The sequence below is a fragment of the Stegastes partitus genome, unplaced genomic scaffold (genome assembly GCF_000690725.1).
Source record: "Stegastes partitus isolate 25-593 unplaced genomic scaffold, Stegastes_partitus-1.0.2 Scaffold476, whole genome shotgun sequence".
NCBI classification, from domain to species: domain Eukaryota; kingdom Metazoa; phylum Chordata; class Actinopteri; family Pomacentridae; genus Stegastes; species Stegastes partitus.
The window spans coordinates 128929-151421 of record NW_007578207.1 but is presented as its reverse complement, the minus strand read 5'-3'; the positions used below and the strand labels follow the sequence as shown (position 1 = coordinate 151421).

Below are 22493 nucleotides of genomic sequence, written 5' to 3'. Positions count from 1 at the left end.
ATGGCACACGTGATTAGGTCTGTGTGGCTATAAAGAGGGCCTACATTTTATAGGAGGATGAGAAGAAAATAGGTCCACATAAATAACTAAAATAACAGTTCCCGCCTTTTCTCCCCTGCTGTTCGGGGCGTGAGGGACAAACTTATGAATAAGGTAGCGACTTTATATTTGATCTTGTCTTGTCGAGCCTTGTATACATACGATCCACTGGTAATTAAACTCTACTTCTTGGGAATTCAGTTTATTACAGAAGTTTCCACAAAAGACAGCATCATATTAAGATATTGCTTTCTTTTGAATCATGTGAGAATCAGAGGCAATTTTTTTTTATTGCCATATGTGTCGTTCGAGCAGCCAAGCTAATGAAAGAAATGAATGGGATATTTGGATTCTCCGTCGTTTGATGCATCCCTGTGCTATGTTGTGCAAAGCAAACCAGTCCCTAAAATTATTGCTGTAGAAGCAAAAGCAGCAATTGTGGCAGTAACAGCATCATTGGATTGTAGATGATGAATAAATCCTGTTGTGATTGTGCAGCGTCTTCACAGTTTCCAAGCAGTGCTATTGTAATGAGTCCTTTTTTAAAAAGAGAAAACAAGGGGGGGAAAGAGGCAAACAGATTCTTTACCCAAGACCAAGAGGGTTTGCTGGCAAAGTAACTAACGATCCCTCATCAGGTCTAATTAATATACAGGCACAATGAATGAACATACCAGCAAAATAAACATCCCCTCTGGGTTTGTTTGTTTTTCTAGGTGCCGGTTACACGACACTCTGATTACATTTGGTTATCTGTCCTAATGCTGAGGTAGATAATACCACACTCTGACTACACTTCAAATTAAGTAAATCAGATGTTTAAGGGACTTTTTTGTTCTCCATAAGCTTCCCCATGTGAACTGACCTTCTTGCTCACTCCCTAAAAGTACCAACAGTGCATTCAGATGCTCTATATACACACATCACAGATTGACTGTGTATAAATATTTAACTATTTCCTTAAGGCCCATAGCGTTCTATTCATAAAGTGCATATTTTGAAATGGAAAATTAGTTCGGAATGCTTGCCAAGTTAATTAGATTACAATGTACGTTTCTTTGTGCATGTGTGTGTGTGTGTGTGCCCATCAGCGCATGGACGTCCATGCATTTGTGTTAATAATTAGATTACATTGGCCTCTGAGATGGCACCATTTGTTCTGAATCATAAACACAGAGCAAATTAAAATTCTGTTTAAGAGCCTGCCAAGAAAATTAGCATAGAAAGAAAGGAGGCACGCACTCGACCACTAGTCTTTTTTTTTTTTTTTTTTCCCTCCACCCTGCTTTCGATTCTCCACCGTGTCTGAATGCTTCCTGCATGTCTAAAACTGCAGCCCACGTCTCTTCTCATCTACCGCCACATCATCGCTATGTAATGGTTAGTCCTAGAGGGTAGAAAAAGGTAAATATTTCTCAGAAGAATTAGTTGGTAGGTAAAGTTGTAGAAGCATGAGAACTTTTACTTTTGTCTGTGGGAATGAACAAAGAACACCACTGCGCTCTCTGCTCTGCCTCTCTGTGCTCATATTGTGTGTGTTGATGACAAATAGACTGATCAATGGCAGCCCCCTGAGGAGCCAGACTCTCCTCACACACTATTCTCTGTTATGATAATCCTTGAGACCAGCAGGGGTAAAACATGAGAGGAGAAAGAACACATTTAGGAACATAGTTTATTCCAGCAAACCAATACGACTAAAAAAATAAATAAACCTCTTTTTGAGAATGGCTAGAAAAGCACTCATTTATCAATATTTGTGTAATGGACTGTGCAGGAACTTACTTTGAAAACTATCTCGTAGAGCATTGTTTTGCTCTTGCAACAAGCCACGGCTCACGAGGAATAGAGGGGGAAGAGATATCCGGGGAGCAAGTAAAGTAAAAAGAGTCGCCAAGCTTTGGGGAGATATACATCTCATTATGCTTTTTTCCTCTTCTAAGTGGAAAAATGCTTTCCACAAACCAGACTTTAATAAATGTGTTTTTTTTTTTTTTAACGCAGAATGGAATTAAAGTATAAATTTAGAAACTGAGTGAGTTCGGTCTATTTTCCACTTGGGTTGCCTGGAGAACACGTTGTGGCTAATTGCTGTTACAGCACTTTACACAACTGCTACAAATGACCAACACTTGAAATCATCAAAGGAAATCGTCAGCCTTCAGAAAATAAAGAAGACGTTGATATATTTCTCTCTTTAGCATAGAATTGTTTTAATCTTCCCTCATTCCCAAAGCGTTCATTACCTGACTATGGAAAAATGACCTGAACAGAGCTAATTAACACTTTTCCTCTCTTGTGGACAGGAGTCAGTATTCCTACAGCCGCGAGCTGATTAACCTCTTAAACATGTCATTTTTGGTCATTTGGTTAAAAAAAAAAAGATGCTCTTCTTTGGAGAACAGACTCAACACAAAGTAAATAAATGACCAAAAACTTGATGAATTATTAACCAAAATGACTCTTTAGTCTTAAGTTTTCAGGCAGGAGGTACCGCAGCCTGAGATGCAAAAACTGTCAGGATCAGGAACAGCTTCCCGTCCGTCTTTTAAACACAGGACTGTAAATAACACAGACACTCGACTGCCTTTCACATGTGCAGTTACTATTTCTAACATTATTTAATTTATCTCAGGTATCTTAACTTTGTGTGTTTTATTTTGACTGTGTGTGTTTTTTTGCATCGTCATTTCGTTCCGCAGTGCATCCTTGATGTAATTTGTATGAATGATGACAAAGTATTCTGAATCTGAAGTTTGCCATCACCAATAAAGCCTCGTTTATCTTTGTAAGGACATGTGAACAAACTAAAGTAGCCAGAATATCAAAACTTGCCTCTGCTCATAAAAATAGCAGGTTAAAATTCAGACAGCCGAAGTTAGATTTCTGGACACACACTGTCCTAACGCACGGCATCCCTTCAGCTCAGCATCCCTGAATGAGTGACTGACTGAGTGAGTGACCACAGTGTTTGCTCACAGTGGCGGTTCCTGCTCATGCTGTGACAAAAATGAAAAGTAAAAAAAAAAAAAAAGAGAGAGAGAGAGAGGAAAAAAAAAACACTGGGATCTGGCTCATAGGAATTTAGATTCGAATGGAAAAACAAAATACCGTGGGCGTCCACACAGAGGGGATCATCCCCGTCAGAAAATATGCCTCGCCATAAATCATCCAACCGATTTAGATACACTCAATCAGCCTACACAGAAAACACAAACCTTAACATCGCCAAATACTCACAACAGCCCTTTTTCTGATTGCATTCACTCCTCAGTTTTGTTTTTCACTTGAACAAAGTGTTTTTTTTTTTTGTGTGTCTAGGATGTGATCAACCGCCTGTAGAGCTACCTGTGCACCCCACCCCTTCCTTCACTTTACTAATCATCCTCACTGATATGTGACCGGCTTGTGGCAGTTTGGCCCTCCACCGGACCACGCCTCTAGTTTCCCCGTCGCTGATTTCCATGCGCTTTTAATGCAGCTCAGACGAGGGAATTATTCCTCCATACCGTCGCCACCAGCCACCGCCGCTGTCCCGCTAAATCATACGAGATATTAGTTCATGCGACAGCGCGAGCCTGGTGACACATGGCATGTCCTGATGTATTAGCAGCCCCCGCCGCCACCACCGCTGCCACCCCACAGCACACGATTTGTACTAATTTGTGCTCCAGGCAAGATATTAGGGCGGTGAATTGGGTATAAATTGTTAATGTGTTCAGATGTATTAACACAGCATTACCACTCAACCATTAACCTGCGGCGGCGTGTGTGTGTGTGCGTTTGTGTGTGTGCATGCATGAGGCCCTCATGTTTTAAAACCCTGTGTTAATTGTTAACTGCTGACTAATGGTGACTTTTCATGAGCCCTCTGGGAGTGTCCAGGTTTCCTTACTCATCTGTATTTCTGTCTCTCTCTCCCTCCCGTTCCCACTCCGTCTTGAGGTTAGAAACCTACCCAGCGTACAGGAGTATCTGCATCTTTTATTCTTCTTCTACAGCGATTTTTCTCGTGTGCATTGTCGTGGAGGGGAGCTCAGAGCCATGCCAGACTCCTTTCATTTCTCTGGCTGAAGCTGGTATCTTTCTTCTTTCTTTCCCGACGTCTTTCAGTTTCTCTTTCTCCTATTCTGTGTTGTTCTGGCAGACCAGCGTACAGACTGAAACACAATGATTGTGTTCAGGCCAAACATCCCCCCTCCTCTAGTTTTCTCTTTGTCAGTCAGAGAACGCAGAAGAGGAGATCTATAGCACAGCAGCCATGTTGATGAGGATTTCATTCTGTCTGAATTCTCTCCCTGTCAAAGGAATAAGGACGGACACTCGTAAACGTCAGGCGCCGCGTATTTCACTTTAACAGGTTGCCATGTGTTTGTGTGCGCACATGCGTGAGTGCGTGTGTGAGTTATGATTCTTGTTTATATCTCTCTGTTGTAGCCATGTCGTTTCACAGATCTAGATAAATGGCTTGCTATCAGCCTGTTTACTTTCCGTGAAAGACTGGACAGTCTCATATGTTACACCAGCACACCACCAGTCAACTCACGGCATGCGATGCTGTTCTCACCTGCAAACCCTACAGATGAGATACTAGAGATTGTCGTAGCTGTTTTTTTGGGGGGGACTGAAGGTTTACAAGGGATTGAGGGGAAAAAAATGCAGGCAACATTTTGGAAAAAGAAGTTTTCTTGATAATTAGCTCGGAATCAGGTTAAGAAGAAAACACTTTCGATACAAATCACAGTTTGTGGCAACATCCAATTTACAGCACACATGCTTGAAGGCCTCTTGAGGAAAAAGTGGTAAAAATTATCCTCCTAAAACAGACTCATATTGAGCATTTTTGATCTTTTCAAGCACAGTGATGGTTCTGTTGGTACCATATGACCTCCACAGAGGAGTTTGTTCATTTATGCTTAGCTTTGATTTCGTGAACAATCACTCCTGCGACTGTAACCTGACATCACCTGGATGGCCCCAAGACTGGGTCAAAAAGTCATATTGTTCTTTCGCTTTACCTCTTATGCTCTCTGACCTTGTTGTTCCATTTCTCTTTGGCAATGACGCAACAGTCGCCCCAAAAGATTCCTCATCAACCAGCAATGCTAACTGAGCGTGAAACAGTTCAGTTAGCAGCTGCAACACAAAGCCTGCCAGATCATTCTAAAGCCAACAGGTGCAAGAGCACTAAACAGCAAAGGCTACATCGTGAGCACAACTCTTTCCAGCCAGGCTCATCAATTAGCGAAGGAATCCGACCCTAAAACGGCAGCTGGCCAAGGAACCTCTCTGTATGTTTATTTTGGTTACACAGCAGTCATTTTTAAAAAACTTTTAGCTTTTAATAAATATACACTGATCAGCCACAACATTAAAGTCATTAACATTGTGTACACCCCTCCTCTGCTATCAGGATCCTTTGAGTTGCATAGGTTGTGGGTGAAGTATAACCCGGACTGCAGACCGATTGTAAACTTTCTTTCATAGAGTTGATTTTTAATGGAGAAAATTGCTTTAAAAAGATATATGAGTGTAGCGAGTGCACCTGTCTTCAGTGAGTCTCTCTTCACATTTTTTCAACATTCCAAATATATATTATTATTATTATTGATAGTATTATTATTATTATTATGATTATTATATATTTGATCCCTATCTATCTATCTATACATATATATATATATATATATATATATATATACATACATCTTTTCTATATACCCCCATTCAGAAGCCCTTTTTTCATATTCTGTTTGCACTATTCTCTTTGTTTGCACTATTTCTTATATTTATATGTACATTTTTAATTTTGTATTTTATTTTATTTTATTTTTTTCTATCTTGTATATGTGTATCTCTGTTTAATGCTGCTATCAACAATGTGAGTTTCTCCACTGTGAGATAAATAAAGGCATATCTTATCTTATCTTAATCTTTTTCCTGATAAATGCCATTACAGAGTTAAAATTAGCACAACTGAACAAATTGCACAGCACATCGAATTCACACCTCAACAATCAATAGCGTTTTTGAGCACATTTGATGACACTGGCGTTAATAAAACTAATCTGAGCTCCCTGCTTGTAGATAAACACGCATCATTTTATAATCTTCATCATTATGACAAAATTTAATGACTAATAATGAATATACCTGACAGTAGCAGCTGATAAACGCAGCAAACAATTGACTCTTCATCCAAAATGTAAAGGTGCTTAATTCGTATTTCAAAGACTTGCCTTAGCCGTCGAACATTGACAGGTGATCTGATGAGCCCTCTGATTGGTGCATTATGCTCATCTCTCCTTAAAGTCTCTTTTCCATTGCGTCAGCACTTTCTCACTAACTGCATTCATCAGGACAGATCATTACATCCTTCCACTCCTTTCCTCTCTTGCCTCTCTCCGTCTCTCATCCCATCCCTCACTACCAAATGAAAGGGAAACCCTGGTGTGTCGGAGGCTGGCTGGCAGCAGAGCCAGAGGTGGAAAGATGAGAAGAGGGAGGGAGAGGAGATGAAGGCAGAGAGAAGGAATGAGAAAAGACGGGGAGAGGAGGAAAAAGCACAGCCTGCTCTGACTGTAAATGGTGTGAGAGAAGAGAAGAGAGTTTGTGTTAGAGCGATGATTAGTCTCCGTTAGGACTCTGCGCGAAGGAAACTGAAGAACCACCAAAGTTAGGCTGTTAGTACAATGAAACCCAATCTCCGAGTCTGTCTCCTGCAATTTTTAATATCACACTGGAACATTGTTTCCAGTCTCGAGCGGCGGTTGCTGCATGCTCGGTGCCATTTTGTACAGTTTAGTTTAGCACACGTGTTCTGCATGTTCTTTTTTTGACATCTCGGGACATGAGACAGCTGATCAGATGGCCACATTCCAATCAGCTGACAGTAATGACATTGTATTTATTGTTGGGTCATCATCAGAAGAAAACATGAATATTTTTGTCCTGTCTCCTTGCTCTGTTATAAATGTTGACAATGATCAGTATTTTTTTCTACAATCTGCATGTTTGTGTGTTGCTTTACACTCACACAGGTGTTTTCTCTTATTCTGCCTGATTAGATTCCTTGTGAAGGTGCCTTTGCAGTCATGGCACAAGGTCAAACAGGTCTTTGTTGGGTGTTTGACGCCGCCAAGGTCAGCCATCGTATCTTATCCTGTTGGTGATATTCACAGACAGGATCTCAAGGTGCAGTCAGGGTGAGAACGGTGTCCGGTTTAGGAACCTGAGAGTGGCATCTTTGCTTTTAGTGGATGGCTTGGTTCTGTTGGCTTCATGAGGCCGTGACCTTCAGTGTGCAGCCAGGATGAGAGTCAACACCTCCAAGTTTGAGCCCATAGTTCTCTGCCAGAATCCAGTGGACTGCTACCTTTGGGTTGTGGTTGAGTTGCTGCCCCAAGTAAAGCGTTTATCTCAGAATCTTGTCCACAAGTGACAAGAAAGAGAAGACGGACAGATGGATTGTCGCAGAGTCAGCAGTAATGCAGCAGTAAAGAGCGAATTGAGCCAGAAGGCAAAGCTTTTGATTTACCAGTTGATCTACATTTCAACTCTTGTCTGTTAAAGTCTGAGTAGTGACAAAAAGAATGACGTCATGGATACTAGTGCCCAGAGCGAGTTTCCTCTGTGGGATGCTCAGCCTCACCCTCAGATCAGGGGGAGAACATCTGGAGGGAGCTCAAAGTATAGGTGCTGCTCCTATGCATTGAAATGAGCCACTGGCATAAACTCTGAACTCGTTGGAAGGATTTGATATGTTATTTGGCTTAGAAATACCTTGGAATCCTCTAGAAGGAACCGGAAAAGGGGAGAGGGACATCGGGAATGACTTGCCATTGCTACTCAACCCAAGATAAGTGAAAATGGATGGTTGGTGACCTCGTCCAGGAGGTGTGGTTATGTAACATTTTACCTATTTATTGACCCAAAAAAATAACAATTTGCTTTCTGTTGCAAAAATGACATTTGATGACAACTCGGTGCTAAAAAAAAAAAAAGCTACACATTTTTTTGTTTGTCACATGGTATCAAATCACTACGAACACTTCTCAAGAAAAGAAACTCAGTGAGCAAAGTTACCACAAAGCTAAGCACCTTAGAATATTGTGTGTTAATTCTCATGTTCATCGTGTTTTTACTGATGTTGCCAGAATAGGATCGAGCAGAAACTGTGCTTGATTGACGTTCCCCTCGCTCTCCTGTTAGTTTCGTAGCAGAACAGGCCTTTGTCACAGCAGAAATTTGGACATAGCAGGAACGACATTAACTACTGTCTTCCATCGTCCTGGTATTGTGCATGCTGGCACTCTGTCACACTGTTTTTGGTTTACAGGGGAGCTTGATGAAATGTAGCCATTGTTGAATAAACTGGTTTCACGTGGGCTTTCCTGCTACAGCGAAAAAACCAATGTCCGCCATGACAGCAGTCTATTAGGAAGCGACAACTTACAAGTCGGTTGTTCTCATAAGTACAAAGAGTTCGGTGGCATGTAATTTCTTAAATGCACAACATACCCGCTGCACAACCACACTGGGTTCTTCGCTTACCTTTGCCTGATTAGATTTTTCCTCAGGATTGTGTGGGTGTATAATGATAGACATTTCACTATCCTGTTGCACCTTAAGGTGGGATAGCTATTTTTTAATTCCAACACAGCTCTGCCCAGTGCCAATTCTGAGCAGAGGTCTAATTAGCACAATAAGTTCAACAACCTGTGTCGGTGTGCAGCCTTTAAATGAGGCAGGATGTTGCCGAAATTTTTTTCTTTTGGTGCATCCGTTTAACTCTCACAGCCCCACATTCTGGAAACATTTTCTTAAAAAAAAAAAAAAAAAAAAAAGATAATAACAGCAAAGTTGTAGCAGCACAGCAAATATTCTGTATTTGCTTCAGGCGGCTTGTATAATTCACTTCAGAGCCAGCAGGGAAGATATTAAAGAACTCAGCTGCGGAGTTTCATTTTGAAAAGAAATACAAGAAATACAAAACACTTTACCACTATTTATTTGATATGCATTTCATCATTTCTTCAGTTAACAACAGCATTTGTATTATTTTTTCCGAATACAAGCTTCAAGGAGTGCTATGTTGTATACATATTTATTGTAGTATAGGCTGGCCCCTGTGTGTTTATCCTCACTTCTGTTTGCTTGGCCGCTTTTTATTTACACTTAGAAGAAGGTCAGTGTTGATTTTTGGTTATTCGTGAGCAGCACTTAGCATGTAATCACAGTTATTTTTTAATCATTGGAAATCGTATCTGTGATTTAAATTCCACACCAGCAATTACTTGATTAAAATACTGAAGAAGGAACCTTTTTCTTAATTATCAAGGAGGCATTTCTTGATTAATTAGGTCACCTTGAAATTCTTATATGTCAGTACAGTATTTGGATTGTAAGATAACAATAGCGAGTACCTGGCACAACATGCCCAAAAGAGCTTTAATGCAATGTAGTGCAAATTGAATTAAATGAATGCATAAATGATAGATATTAATTCAATCAGGTGAGCATCTGTACCGCAAATGGAGACCAAATGACATGACTGCCTTGGGAGAAGCGCAAATGTGAATCATGATCTCCCTCGATCGTACGTAACACAGTTTAAAGCAGCCCACAAAGCCTTAAAATGAATGGCAGAACCATGACCTCTGTGTAACGGGGTAACTGTACATCGGGTGTTTCGGATCCATTTCTACTATTGCTGTCTATCTAGAGTCTACAGTCTCATATTGATTGTCACAGGGAGTACTGTATGTGCTTCAGTGCAAAGATACTTTAAAAGTACACACACACACACACGCACACACACACACACGGAAAATATCAAAAGTCCAGGAGGAGGCCCTGCTATTTCCGGGATATCTCTCCCAGATGAAAAATAGAAGAGTTTGTATTAATCTGAACCAAAATAAGCATAAAACACTCAGTGAGGGATTGAGTGATTTGTGCTTTAATGCAGCCCACAGAGTATTTACAGTGGTGTTCTGCTAGGATTAGTTGTGTGAGAGGATTAGTGAAGCTGCATTACTGCTGTTTTATTTAACTCACAACAGCAAAACCCTAAAAATAAAAGCCTCTTAAACACATTTAGGCTACATGAGAGGCCAGCCCCGGACAGTTAGACAAACATGATGTTGGTGTCCTCTTTAAAAACCTGCGCCAGAAAGGGATGTGCAAAAACACACGCACTTTCTCACGTACTCAACTTTCTGCACTTAATCTATAATCTAGTAATGTGCTGAAAGTTGCCCTGTGTAGCATATGCTGTTCATGGAAACACTGTGTCATATTAGTTAAGGCGATGATGTCGGCGAGAGTGCAGCATACGCAGATACTGACAGGATCAACAGAGGAGGAAACTCACGGAGAGAGGAGAGGATTAATGCAAAAAGACTGGGAGAGAGAGAATGGGAGAGAGAGACTTGCAGAGGCAGCACATTACCTCCCTCTCTCTCTCTCTCTCTCTCTCTCTCTCTCTCTCTCTCTCTCTCTCAGCCACCCTCTCTTTCCTTGCATCAGCATTGATCACAGTACATCAGTAAAGTAAAGAGCACCCCATCCATCAGAGCATGGCTCTGGAGCTGCTGTGAAGAATACTGAAGCTGTTCTCCAGCATACACACATACATGCACAAAAGCCCAATCACATGCATATTGTTGACGATATCAACATTAACAATACAGCAGCCAAAACAGACGCACTGCTATTCCAGTTTACTACATCTGAAACTACACATAATGTAGAAGGATTTTTGATCAGTCATATTTATGGTGTAGCATAAGGGCAACTCGATACTGATCTGTGTGTGTTAAACCCCCTCTAGTCCACATTTTGGTTCTACCAACGTTCTCATTTGTCTTCATTATTCCAGCACGTTGAAACAACTAATCTTAGTCCAGGATGAACCTTTTCTACTTTACAGTTTCTTGCGAATCAGTAGTTTTTGTCTAACACTCACGGTGCATAATCTTTACACAAATCTAATAGATCCCAGTGTAGTTCTGCTTCTGATGGACTGCGTTGGAAAATGAAAGTGTACTTCTGCCTTTAAATATCCGTGCCGATGTATATGAAGCTCTATAGGATAAGTGTGTTACATTCATTATTCACATAGCTTCAAGCGTGCCAGCTCTACTGGGAAAACTGAAAAGAGGCTATTCTACTTTAGATCTCGACAACAGAAGACAAGCAACACTTGGGAGCCATACGCGTTTACTGCAGCTAAAGAGGCTATAGGTAAAGAAGGGTGTTTCTGGGTTATGATAAACAATATAACAGCTCTAATCCCGGCGGCAGGTCAAACAGTATGAAGTATTAACCACCCCTGCTGTTCAACACTGAATCATCATTTTTTGTTTGTTTTTTTTAAGAAGAATTTACAAAAAAACACTCTAAGATGTCAAAGTGAAAACTGATTTCTACAAAATAATACCAACTACCTAAAAATATCAAATATCAAATAGGTGATTACATAAGTATTCACCAGCTAGGTCTCTGTTAGCGTTGCACATCCAACCACTGCGATTTCACCCCATCCCATTCTTCTTTGCAAAACTGCTCGAGCTTGCAAGAAAACTGTGAGTAAACAACTCTTTCAAGTTCAGCCATAAATTCGAAATCCAATTGCTGTCTGGTTTGGCCACTCCACATTCACCTTGTTGTCTTTAAACCATTTGATCATAACTTTGGCAGCATGCTTTGATCATATTCTTGCTGGAAAACAAATCTTGTCCCAAGTCACACTTCTCTTGCAGACTGCGTCAGGTTGTCCTTCAGTATTATACTCTGTGGCATCCATTTTACTCTCTACCTTTATAGGCCTTTCAGAGCCTGCTGCCAAAAATCTTCCCCCATGATACTGCCACCACTGTGCTTCAAGGTGAGGATGGTGTGCTTGTGATGTTATCATAGACTGTATAAAAGATGGACGTAGCTACCGTGACGTCACCCGTTGGTTTCTGCACTGAGAAAATGAAACTAGGATTTTGCTACTTCCTGGTTGACATCTTGGATTTTTGGAGCCAGTGACGCAAAAATCGTCAGAGGGGGGCGGAACCATAGGAGCAGCAATTGGTCAGACGGATTGAGAGGCGGGCCCTCTCTGCCCGCCCACATTTACCGCCTTCTGCTTGCTTCATCTGTATGGTCACTGCCGACTGTCAGTCAAGCCAGCCACGCCCCTTGCCCCGCAAAATTTTGACGATTTTTTAAAAATTCAGCACTGATTTATTTTCAGATTGGCCACCTGATCTCTGGACTTGACCATGAAAACTAATTTTTTTTTTAAAAATCCTGAGGTCTATGGGAGCCAGGGCTTTTTGGAGCCAGGACTAGTGGACGTAGTGATATTGCAGGTTTTTGACACTTCCGGGTTGGCTTCATTTTTCGGGGCCGGTTGTTACGTCCATCTTTTATACAGTCTATGGATGTTATGCAGTGCTTTGTCTAGTGGGAATGGCCAAAAACCTCCATTTTGGTCTCATATGACAAGAAAACCTTTCTTCCAGGTTACTACCAAGTCTCTCACATGGCTTCTGAGGAACACTAATTAACATGAGCTTTATTCAGTAGTGACTTTTTTTTTTTTGCCTCTTGCCAACAATTTTAACTTGTGAAGAGTATGGCAAGCAGATGCTGTATGCACAGTCTCTCCAATTTCAGCCGCTGAAGCTTGTAACTGCTTCAGGTGTCCTGGTTGTTTTCTTCACTCGTCTTTTTCTTGCATGGTCACTCAGTTATTTTTTAGGATGGCCTGCTCCAGACAGATTTACACATTCATTTCATTTCATAATGATATATTATACTGTACTCCAAAGGGATATTCAGACGTACTGTTTCCTGTGTTGAATGTGTCAGTTTAAAGGGGATCAATACTTATGCTATCACTTACTTAACATTTTATATTTTAATTAATTGGCATTACATCGAACAAATCTATTTTCACTTTGGCATGAAAGGGCCTTTTTTTTTTCTAGAAAATTCCAGTCAAAAAAATCCAAATTCAACTGATTAAATATTGAAAAGCAATAAAAGGGGAAACATCCAAAGGGGGTGAATGCAATTTATATTCACTGTACAAGGCCAACAAAACAAAAGCTGTGGATGGATCCTGAGAGTCTCACATATCTAACTGGTTCAAAAGGTAACACCGAGCGATTTGTTTCTTTTCCAAACACCTGGTCATTCGCCGAACCTCCTGAGACTATGAATCCGAAACTGTGTACACGGGGAATGAAACAGGAGGGAAATGGGGGCAAATGGACCCCAAGGAGGCAGAGCAAAATGCTTTGATGTGCTTAGAGTGTGGCTGTTTACAAATTATACAACCTCATTCAGGGAGCCCTGTTTTTCAATGGTAATTTCTCAATTCTGCAAATTACATACAACCACTCACTCTGTGGAATATACAGTGTGTTTCTTTGTGTGCTCGTTGTGACGCGCTCGATGTTCTTCTCACAATCTGGAGTCAATGTGCATTAGGAGCTTTAATGTTACCTGCAGTGTGAACAAGAGCTTTATGTGTCATATGTGTTCGTCTAGTGTGATCTGTCCATGAGTGCACCATGCTTCATTTCCAAAGCATGATGGGTAAGGCTCGAGTCCAGCACTTCAAACAATGAATCGATTCAAGGTAAAAGAACATCATGGCAACACCTGGCAGGATCAGACAGTGTACATCTGTACCATAATTAGCTTTCTTTTTTGACTCCTTCAGTATTATTGTCCTATTTTTTTTTGCTCATGTTGACTGTGAAGATTAAGAAGACAGCAAAAAGGAGAGCTTAACCATTTTAAATAATTTAGGGATTGGGGCATGCATGGTGACACATGTTTTAAACGAAAGAAAGTCATTTGTTTTAATTAAAAATTCAAAAATGTAAAAAGCATTATGATACAATAACAAGGCAGAAAAAAAAGTAGTTTTATCTTAGAACTAATGATCACATTGTAACCTACTGCAGATAAACAGATAATATTATGTCTTGATAAGATCCTGGTTTCTTTTTATATGAGGCTGCCTGAGGTTGCAAATACGAAAAGGCCTTTCTAAAATATTTCTCTTCTACTAGAAATGTCGAAGAAACACATGGGGGGGAAAAAATGCAGACAAGGCAAGACAGCCTAGCATCATGTATCCAACACAAGACAGTGAAGCGTCCAACTGATGATAGTTTACTTTTGGTGTTTAAAAGATTTTAGTACAATCCTCGTCATCTATGTTTTTTCTGTTGCTGTTAAAACACGCGATAATTTACATTTCACACCTGATGCACTTCCATTCCTTAAATACAGTAAACAATTTTGCAGCACAGTAAAGTTTTCTGTTTGTGGGGGGTGATGAACCAAGAACCTTCAAGCACCAAAGTTAGATCCTCTGGTCATCTTTGACTCTCATAAAAGGAAACGGTATGTTTATCCATATTGCAGTGAAATCTTTCCTCTCTTGCTAGGAGCTCCTTTGAAAGGGCGATTCCCAATCTTAATGTGACTTTCATGTAAAATAAAGCCAAAAGAATTGCAGACACAGAATTGGAAATTCAAATGCATGTGTCTGTAAGACTGTGTTCCTATGAATACCAAAGGCGAGTATTGTACAAACACATAAGAACAAAAGCGCTGCGCCACCCACCAGGCAAATACCTCTGGAGGACAAATTGGAAATTGAATCATAAACTATAAAGAGCCAAGGTTGAGTTCAGCTGCGGAAGAAAAGAGAGACGAGATGGAGGAGGAGAGGAGAAAAGAAAGAATGGCTGCATTAAATAAAAGTTCGCTCTTTCTCCCCCTGCCCCTGCAGAAATTCACGCTGTGCTACCTGATTGAAATTTCCTGGTTTAATAGCTGTGAAATAAAGTAAAAGTTGGGAAGAGGAGGAAGGAGAGAATATGAAACAGAGGGCAAAAGAGAGGAAAGGAGTGGTGGAGGAACAACACATGATAAAAAAAAAGAGAGACTTGGGAATGCAAAGACCGGCACACACATGGACTTTATGGGAAGTGAATTACTTTATGAACTATATAAACTGCAGTGAAGGACACTCATTCCTGTTTTAATAGCGTCTCCTCGTTTTGCTGCTAATCTGTTAATCTATACTACTGTTGTTCTGTTTGTATATGGAGCTTGTTACAGTAGATGAAATCTGGATTTCCTGAGTAAATAAAGCTTGACTAACTATCCTAGTTCCACACAATGACTCAGCCAAACGTACAGAGTCAATACATGCTGCTTTTTGCTGGAGAATTCATACAGATGTACCAGACTGTGTAGGGTTGGCTAGTGAGCTAACAGGTAACGATTTGAACTAATGAATGCAATGAGAAGGCCCCAATGAGGTAATCTAGCTGCGCAGCCAGAGGAAACTCTCCATTTACACCAATTAGTGCGAACACATAATTAGACAGTGGCCACAGCACCCAGAAACATACTGGAAATGATTTCATTGGACTGTGAGTGTGGCTCCACAGCACAAATGTCTTTCTCAGGATTGTTCACTTTTTTTGTTTTTGTTTTTAAATATATTCATTTATTTAGTTATTTTTGAGGAAAATCAAAGAATCAAAATGTTGTCTGTTGAGTAAAATGTTGCAGCGTAGTGTTCTGTGTGATTCGCTGGTCGCATTTTAGCCACATTAGCAGCACGGCTCTGGGGTCTGCAGCGTCAGTGTGGTAATCCGGCAGACATTTGACCTACTACTGTGGTCCAGGCTGAACCGTTTCAACAGACATTCAAGCTTACCGACTCAGCTGATCCCCTGACTTTTCCTGTAGCACCACCATGAGCTTTCCCATTTTAGCTTTTATAGTTCAAGCTGGAGGATGCATGAATGGATTAGTGAAGCGTGGTGCAGACATTCATGTTCCTCTCATGTACTCATAGTGGAATATGTTTTATTAGCAATTAGGACTGTTAACTTATATTTGGAGCTGTTATAGACTTGCAAAAAAATAATTAAAAAAATAAAAACCTTGGAGTTAGAATTTAGAATAACATCTTTGTTTTTAACATTTTTCCTTTATAGGCTGTTTCCTGTGACATGTAACAAATCAGGACATTGCTTCATACCACATGGTGACTAAAGGCAGAGAGAAGCAGCTGCATCAGACACAAGGTGGCACGTTTATATCATGTAAAATTAGTTTAAAGAATTCCAACAATCGATAAAATGCTAAATATGAACTGATAATTGGTCAACCTATATTCTCAACCGGATTTGTACTTTTTAAAAATCTCGCGCCGACATCAGTTCCAAACTTCCAAACCTGCCAAACACCTGCATAAACAATGGCATTCCTATCATTTGACTTTTTCACTTGTGTTTGGTGCTAATGAAAAAAACAATAAACTGAAGCCAAATGAAATATTCTACCTGCTCAACACCCAGTGTGATTGATCATAATTCTTTAGGAAAATATATGTAAATACATAAAAACAGCATTTGTCACTTTTGCACTACATTTCATCTTTTTATTATCAAAGCTTTGAAGTCTTTGAGAATCCAAATAAACAGCACACTCGATTTCATCAACACATCTCCTACGTAGAATCCCTGCCTTAATAAACCACAGATGCATATATATGTAGTTAGATATATGCACCACATCTGGCGAGCGCTTAGTAACCCAATCACAGTCCACTTTTGTTTATCTGTTACTCTAGTTCTTCAGGCTTAGGCCATGAATCATACTGCCTCCTAGCAGAGGGCATCTTGCTTTCTGGCATCACCTTTCTACTTTTATAGATATTCATTTTCTGCACTTGGTAAGAAACAACAGCTACAAACACACTTCCTCCTGATAGGAAAAAAAACAACAAGCATTTTGGTTGCTTTGTGATCTTCCCCATTCAGTATTTCAGAAAACAAGCAGTCTGGTCGACAAAACTACGTTCCTCATCTGCCTTGAATGTGTGATGGAATCGTGTCTGAGTAGGAATAAGCACAGGAGATTATACTGTGATAGACTGCAAAAGGCCAAAGTGCCTGTAGCCAGTTATCAAATACACTCTGGCACATTAATAACATCATGGTTAAAACAACACATGCGTTACCAAGGACGCACCGATTGGTGAAGGTGAGCGTATGCAAATTCAGTTACTTGGAATTTGTCAACAACATCAACTGAAGTGGAGCGAGGGAGGGAAAAAAAAAGAGCGCTACAGGCTGTATAACACCCGTAATGATAAGCAAATAGACAGATCATAATTAATACGTATCTCAGCTGCACTAATTAAATAGGATCTTCAACCATCTTCAGTGGAAAAAATTTAATGTAACAGCGATTTATAAATATTGTGTTTTTTTTTCTTCCTATATTCATAAATATATTTCAAAATAAATGAGCAAAAATGCAGATTAATGTCAGCAGCTGTTCTGCGAGATACCAAAATGAGTGATGACGCCATCCGCCACCATCAACAACTCCGCTGTCAGTCTCAGGTAATGACGATATGACGATAAGAAAACAGTATATAGTTCCAAAAATGTTTCTCTGTAAAATTCATCTTGTCTTTGCTCCCTTGTGGTTGATAATTTCTATCTTTGATATCAGCTGGCAAAACCTTTGCTAAGATTTACAAAAGAAAATCAATTCCTCCCTTGTTGCTTGATCTAACGTGCAGGTGAGCGCGGTGTGGATGGAGGTGAACAGTCATGCACAGATGTATAGTCGGTGGTATCTCAAAAGACAAAGTGTGGTTCACAGGAGACTCCATGCTGTCAGAGTCACACCCACTTTTGAATGATCAAACCGAGTCTCCATGTGGTGGTGGGATCAAATCCTCTCTTTAAACTGTACCCACATTATTAAGAAATATGTCATATTTCTAAAGCTGCCACTTTACTGGAAGTCTAGATGAAACTCTTACTTTCCTTTTCATACTGTAGAGACTTTCATGACACTCGGTGAAGGAAAATCCTGGTCTTCTTGTTAATGTGAATAGAAAACTGTGTGTATAGGCAGTTCTGGTCTTTATACTGTCAACACACCTACTCGATTTCACTAAAGTTCAGCTATTCGTTTATTGTTTTAAAAAGGCAGAAATCAATGATATTCCTCGTGTGGTCAGTTCTTAACAAAGAGCTTCAGAGTGTGAAGAGTTCATTATTCAGATCGGCGATGAAACAGTGTGGAGCACCAACGCTCACACAAATGAACTTGTGTTTCATTTAAATGTCAAAGAGCCATGAACTGGCAAAAAAAACCAAAAAAAAAACTAAACAGCCGGGAGGCAGAACATTTTAAATGCAGTAAAAGAAGAAGAAACATTTCATCCTTAGCAGCACAAAAAGAACACAACAGAACTAAAAGGACTACAAGAACTGTAGAAAACTGAACGGCATTAAATTGTGATCTTCATTATCTGGCCCAGCGCCAACAGTTAATTTGGTCTCTGTGTTTCTCTCACATGCGTGAACATCAACACGCTCTTGACCACTGAATTAAAAGTGGAAGGAAGTCTGGGATTTTTGTCAGCATGAAAAATTTCACATTTGTAATTTTCAGCTTGAATTTTTCACAAGCCATATGGAGCCATGTTGTTGACCAAGCATGGAGTGCCGCTTTACTGTGGAGCAGCCACTAAGAAGGGCAGACAGCCTGTCTCTGCACATCACATTTAAGAGCTCCTTTGACCGTGCATGCATGTACGCGCGCGTGCATGCGTTCGTGGGTGTCTTTCGGTGTGCGTTTACTGCAGGCTTGTGTGTGGCTGACTGGATGCACATGTCCCTCTGAGCTTGTGTGAGAGCGGTTTAGCACATGCGTCTTGGCCCTATATATCTTCGTCCTTACGTCTCTGTTTCCCCCTTCTTGGCAGTCACAATGCCTTTCAGAGTAACTTAAGTTCTTAGTAACCTCTAATCAGTGGCGATGTATGGAGATTGCAGCCTATAGACTGAGAATCAATGACTCGACAGTGTGTGGTGAAGTGATCAGCATAATCGCTGTTCCGCTTTACTTTAAAATCCAAGCCAAGCTGTTTCTCCAACAGTATTGGCAAAGCTACTGAGACATTTAACCAAGGCCTGACTTTGTCTACAAATAAGATCTCTCCATTGCAGGAGATCTGTGGTCCGCTCCGAGTGTTAAAGCTCTGTGGTCTAGGTATGAAGGCTGTAATTTTCATAAATTTCTGTAGTGATGTGTATAATAAAGCAGGCGAATAAGAGAAAAAGACAGGAGGATGGATGGCTTAACAGATGGAGAAGCATCAATGGAGGCATCTTTTTCCATTCTGTCTTGAGAGATAAAAATCTGAAGAATAAAAGATGAGCAGAAGCTATGAAGACACACACACGTATAATAGCGCACACACACATTAACATATGCTGAGACTTCTTTAGCCGCATTCCTCCCGAGGTTGCTGCAACCGTCTTGTCAGCAAACGTCTCGTGAACTGGTGGCAAGTACACGCTCATATACATACTCGCATACAAATGCATTAGTGTCGGGTGAAATAAAATCCCCCCCTTTTTTTTTTTGGCCCGCTTCGTGACAATTCGTCTATGTTTTATCGTATGGCTGGCGAGTGGTGGGTAAAGTTTGCCCTGTCCACGGCTTCACTTCACGTAACAAGAGATGACACCTGATCAACAGACTGAGCTGAGAGCGGCGTCTTTTTTTTTGTTCCTACCAAAGACTCGATTTACTACAAGAATGGCCACAGCCGAGTTAGTCACCTGGAGTCATGACAGTCCCATAAGCTGTGGTTGGTGCACATGTAGTATAATATATTCATACATTTTACATGAATGAATGAGCTCTAACACACGTGTCCACGTAAATGTAAAGTTATATGAATGAAGAGAGGAGAGGCTGTTATCATCACATCACTCCCAGCCTAACAACCAAATCGTGTTTACATGCCAGCACACCGTATGCACGTGTGTGTGAGAGACAGAGACGGTGTGTGTGTGTGTGCTTGTGTTGTATGAGTGAGAGCGTCAACCTTGAAGTGACCTAAGGGATTGTATTCAGTAATTATCTGATTACTCGTCTGTTTTTGCCCACTCAGACAAACCTGCAACTGGATAACGCTGTAACTCCCTGATTACAACTTACCCCACAATCAATCACCCATTAACGGGAGCACGGAGAAGACACACACATGCCCACGCGGAAACCGCCACCATCAACACCACTACGTCCGAGCGTAATATGATAAAAACAAGTGAGTTTTTAGCCACACAAAAGGCCAACGGTGCTCAACTTTTGCCCATCTTTGTGACTTAGCTGTTTATCTCTCTCACACCCTCCGTTTTTCGCCGTTTTTATTGCTTTATGCAGACCTCAGCACTTCACTAAAAGCCCGGTGAAGCACTATAGTAAGAGAACGTCTCCGTCCTTTCTCCGCGTCTTTTCACCACCCCTTCCATTTATGACAATGTTTGCCCTTGCCTTGTCAAGAATCTCTCTGTGAGAGAAAGAGATAATGCCAAAGAAGAGGGGAGTCAATCTTATACACAAACAGACACACACACACACAAAAGCCATGGTTGTGCTGTAAGTAGTCGCATTCCAGCAAGGCCATTCATTTACTGTACACGTGCATAAACTCACACAAAGAACCTTGATGTCTCCTAGAAGTGACAACATTATGAGAATGTTTCAGTTTCCACACAGAAGGCTGAAGGACGAGCGCACATCTGTCAAAGCTGCTGGTGCTGGATTGTTGTTTTTTTTTTAATTAATGAAAATGAATCATTTTCCCTTTCAGCCATTCACTAATAGAAATCCGTACAAAGCAAATGTTGAGACACACAATACAATGCTGTAGTGTAAATATCTTTAGCATCACTGATGTTACACACACAGCGAAAAGCAAGACAAAGACAACCAGCTCAGATGAAGGGCAGCTGGTGCACACCACTTATCACGACATGAAAGCCAAAGGCAGAGCTTAACATTTTCAAGCCATCACTGCCTATCACATGTAGTCAAAGCAAACACAAAATCCACTATCATCACTTCTTGCTTTTACCCTCTGGTCATTTTGTCATTGTCAATTACTTATTTTGGTCGGATACGCTTCTTTTTTTTTTCTTTTTACATGTTAATCACATCCCTGCTGTGGACATTTTTGCTCCACAAGTCAAGATGAGAAGTCTTAAAATGTATTTTGCTAGCTACATGATTATGTCTTTAAGACAGGCAACAATCTCTCAAACTGGCAAATTAACATTTTGCAGAGATATGCATCTTTGGTGCAGCATTTGGAGGACAGCATGGCTCGGTGTGCTATGGATGCATAATTAGGAATACCTTTCCGGTGGCTTCTTGCCTCACAACAAATGCAATTCAAATCAATTCCTCATCAACTAGCCACACTCTTTTCCATAACCTCTATTTACTATTTCTCTGTACCAAGCAGCAACCACTAAGTCTGAAAAGCTGCAATTCCTCAAAAGGCCACTTAAACTATTCTTCAAAAGTGAATCAATCTCCATTGACCCCCATGTTAAAATGAACATTTGTACAGCAGGAAAAAAACATGTTTAAACCTGGAACAAAGGGGAAAAAAAAGGTTTGATAACCACTTGTCCCTATTCATGAAAAAAAACTGTACGGAGGGGAATTCTTATGCAACGCTCCTGGTTAAATTGTATTACCCGTGTGGCTACGCTAAATGCGGGAATACTGCTTTGTTCACTTTGTGCACTTTGTTTTATTATAATCAATCAAAGTCGCTGCACCAGGTGTGTGACAGGAAGTACGTCGTGTGTATGCACAGTCTTCTATTTATATTTTTTCGTGAGGTCTGTGCGTCATTTTTAGACAGAGATGGTTTTATCTGATTGATCTATTTGCCAGCAGCTACCAGCTTACAGTCGCTTAGTAACTTTACCCCGTACAGAGTCTACTGTAGTCTGCAGGTGCCTACGTCGTCATGTTGCACACCCTCATTGAGAAACATCTGCTGTGTTCAGACACTAAAGACTATCCCATAACAAAAGGCCACCATCTTGCTTTACCACAGCCCATCATGAGTATTTTTCTAATTAAGAAGGAATCTGTGCAATGTGGATAAAAGCTGTGCCATATTCTTCATCAGGCGTTCTAGGAATCTGTGCATCATTGTCCATCGATATGTGTAATGTTGTTATTTTCCGCATGCAGAGGAATTTGTACAAGCTGCATATCCACTTATGGAAAAACCAATACGTATTTGTGTTTTTTGCTTCTTCTTTTTTTTATTTTTCTGCTAATGTTCCTTACAGTTTCGCCTTTGCCGTAGAAACACTGCTAAACTCCCCACTGTGGGATGAAATAAGGCTTGTCTTATCTTATCTGCAGGTGCAGCCACTAAAAATATGGCACATCTGCTCTATGAACGGTCCGCGTACATTACAGCGTATCCATGGCGTAAGGTTTACCGTTACCCATGATTTTAAGGGTGTTTCTACTTTGAGTGACAGCTGGCTACCATCACAGAACAGTGCATGGCT

At 40.6% G+C, this 22493-nt stretch overlaps 1 protein-coding gene across 1 annotated transcript in view; it reads right to left on the bottom strand.

Annotated features, from left to right (window-relative positions):
- The window catches only part of LOC103360973 (protein FAM19A2-like), a 90564-nt gene that overhangs the window by 20715 nt on the left and 47356 nt on the right, over positions 1–22493 (bottom strand). The gene's annotated exons all lie outside the window — the stretch shown is intronic.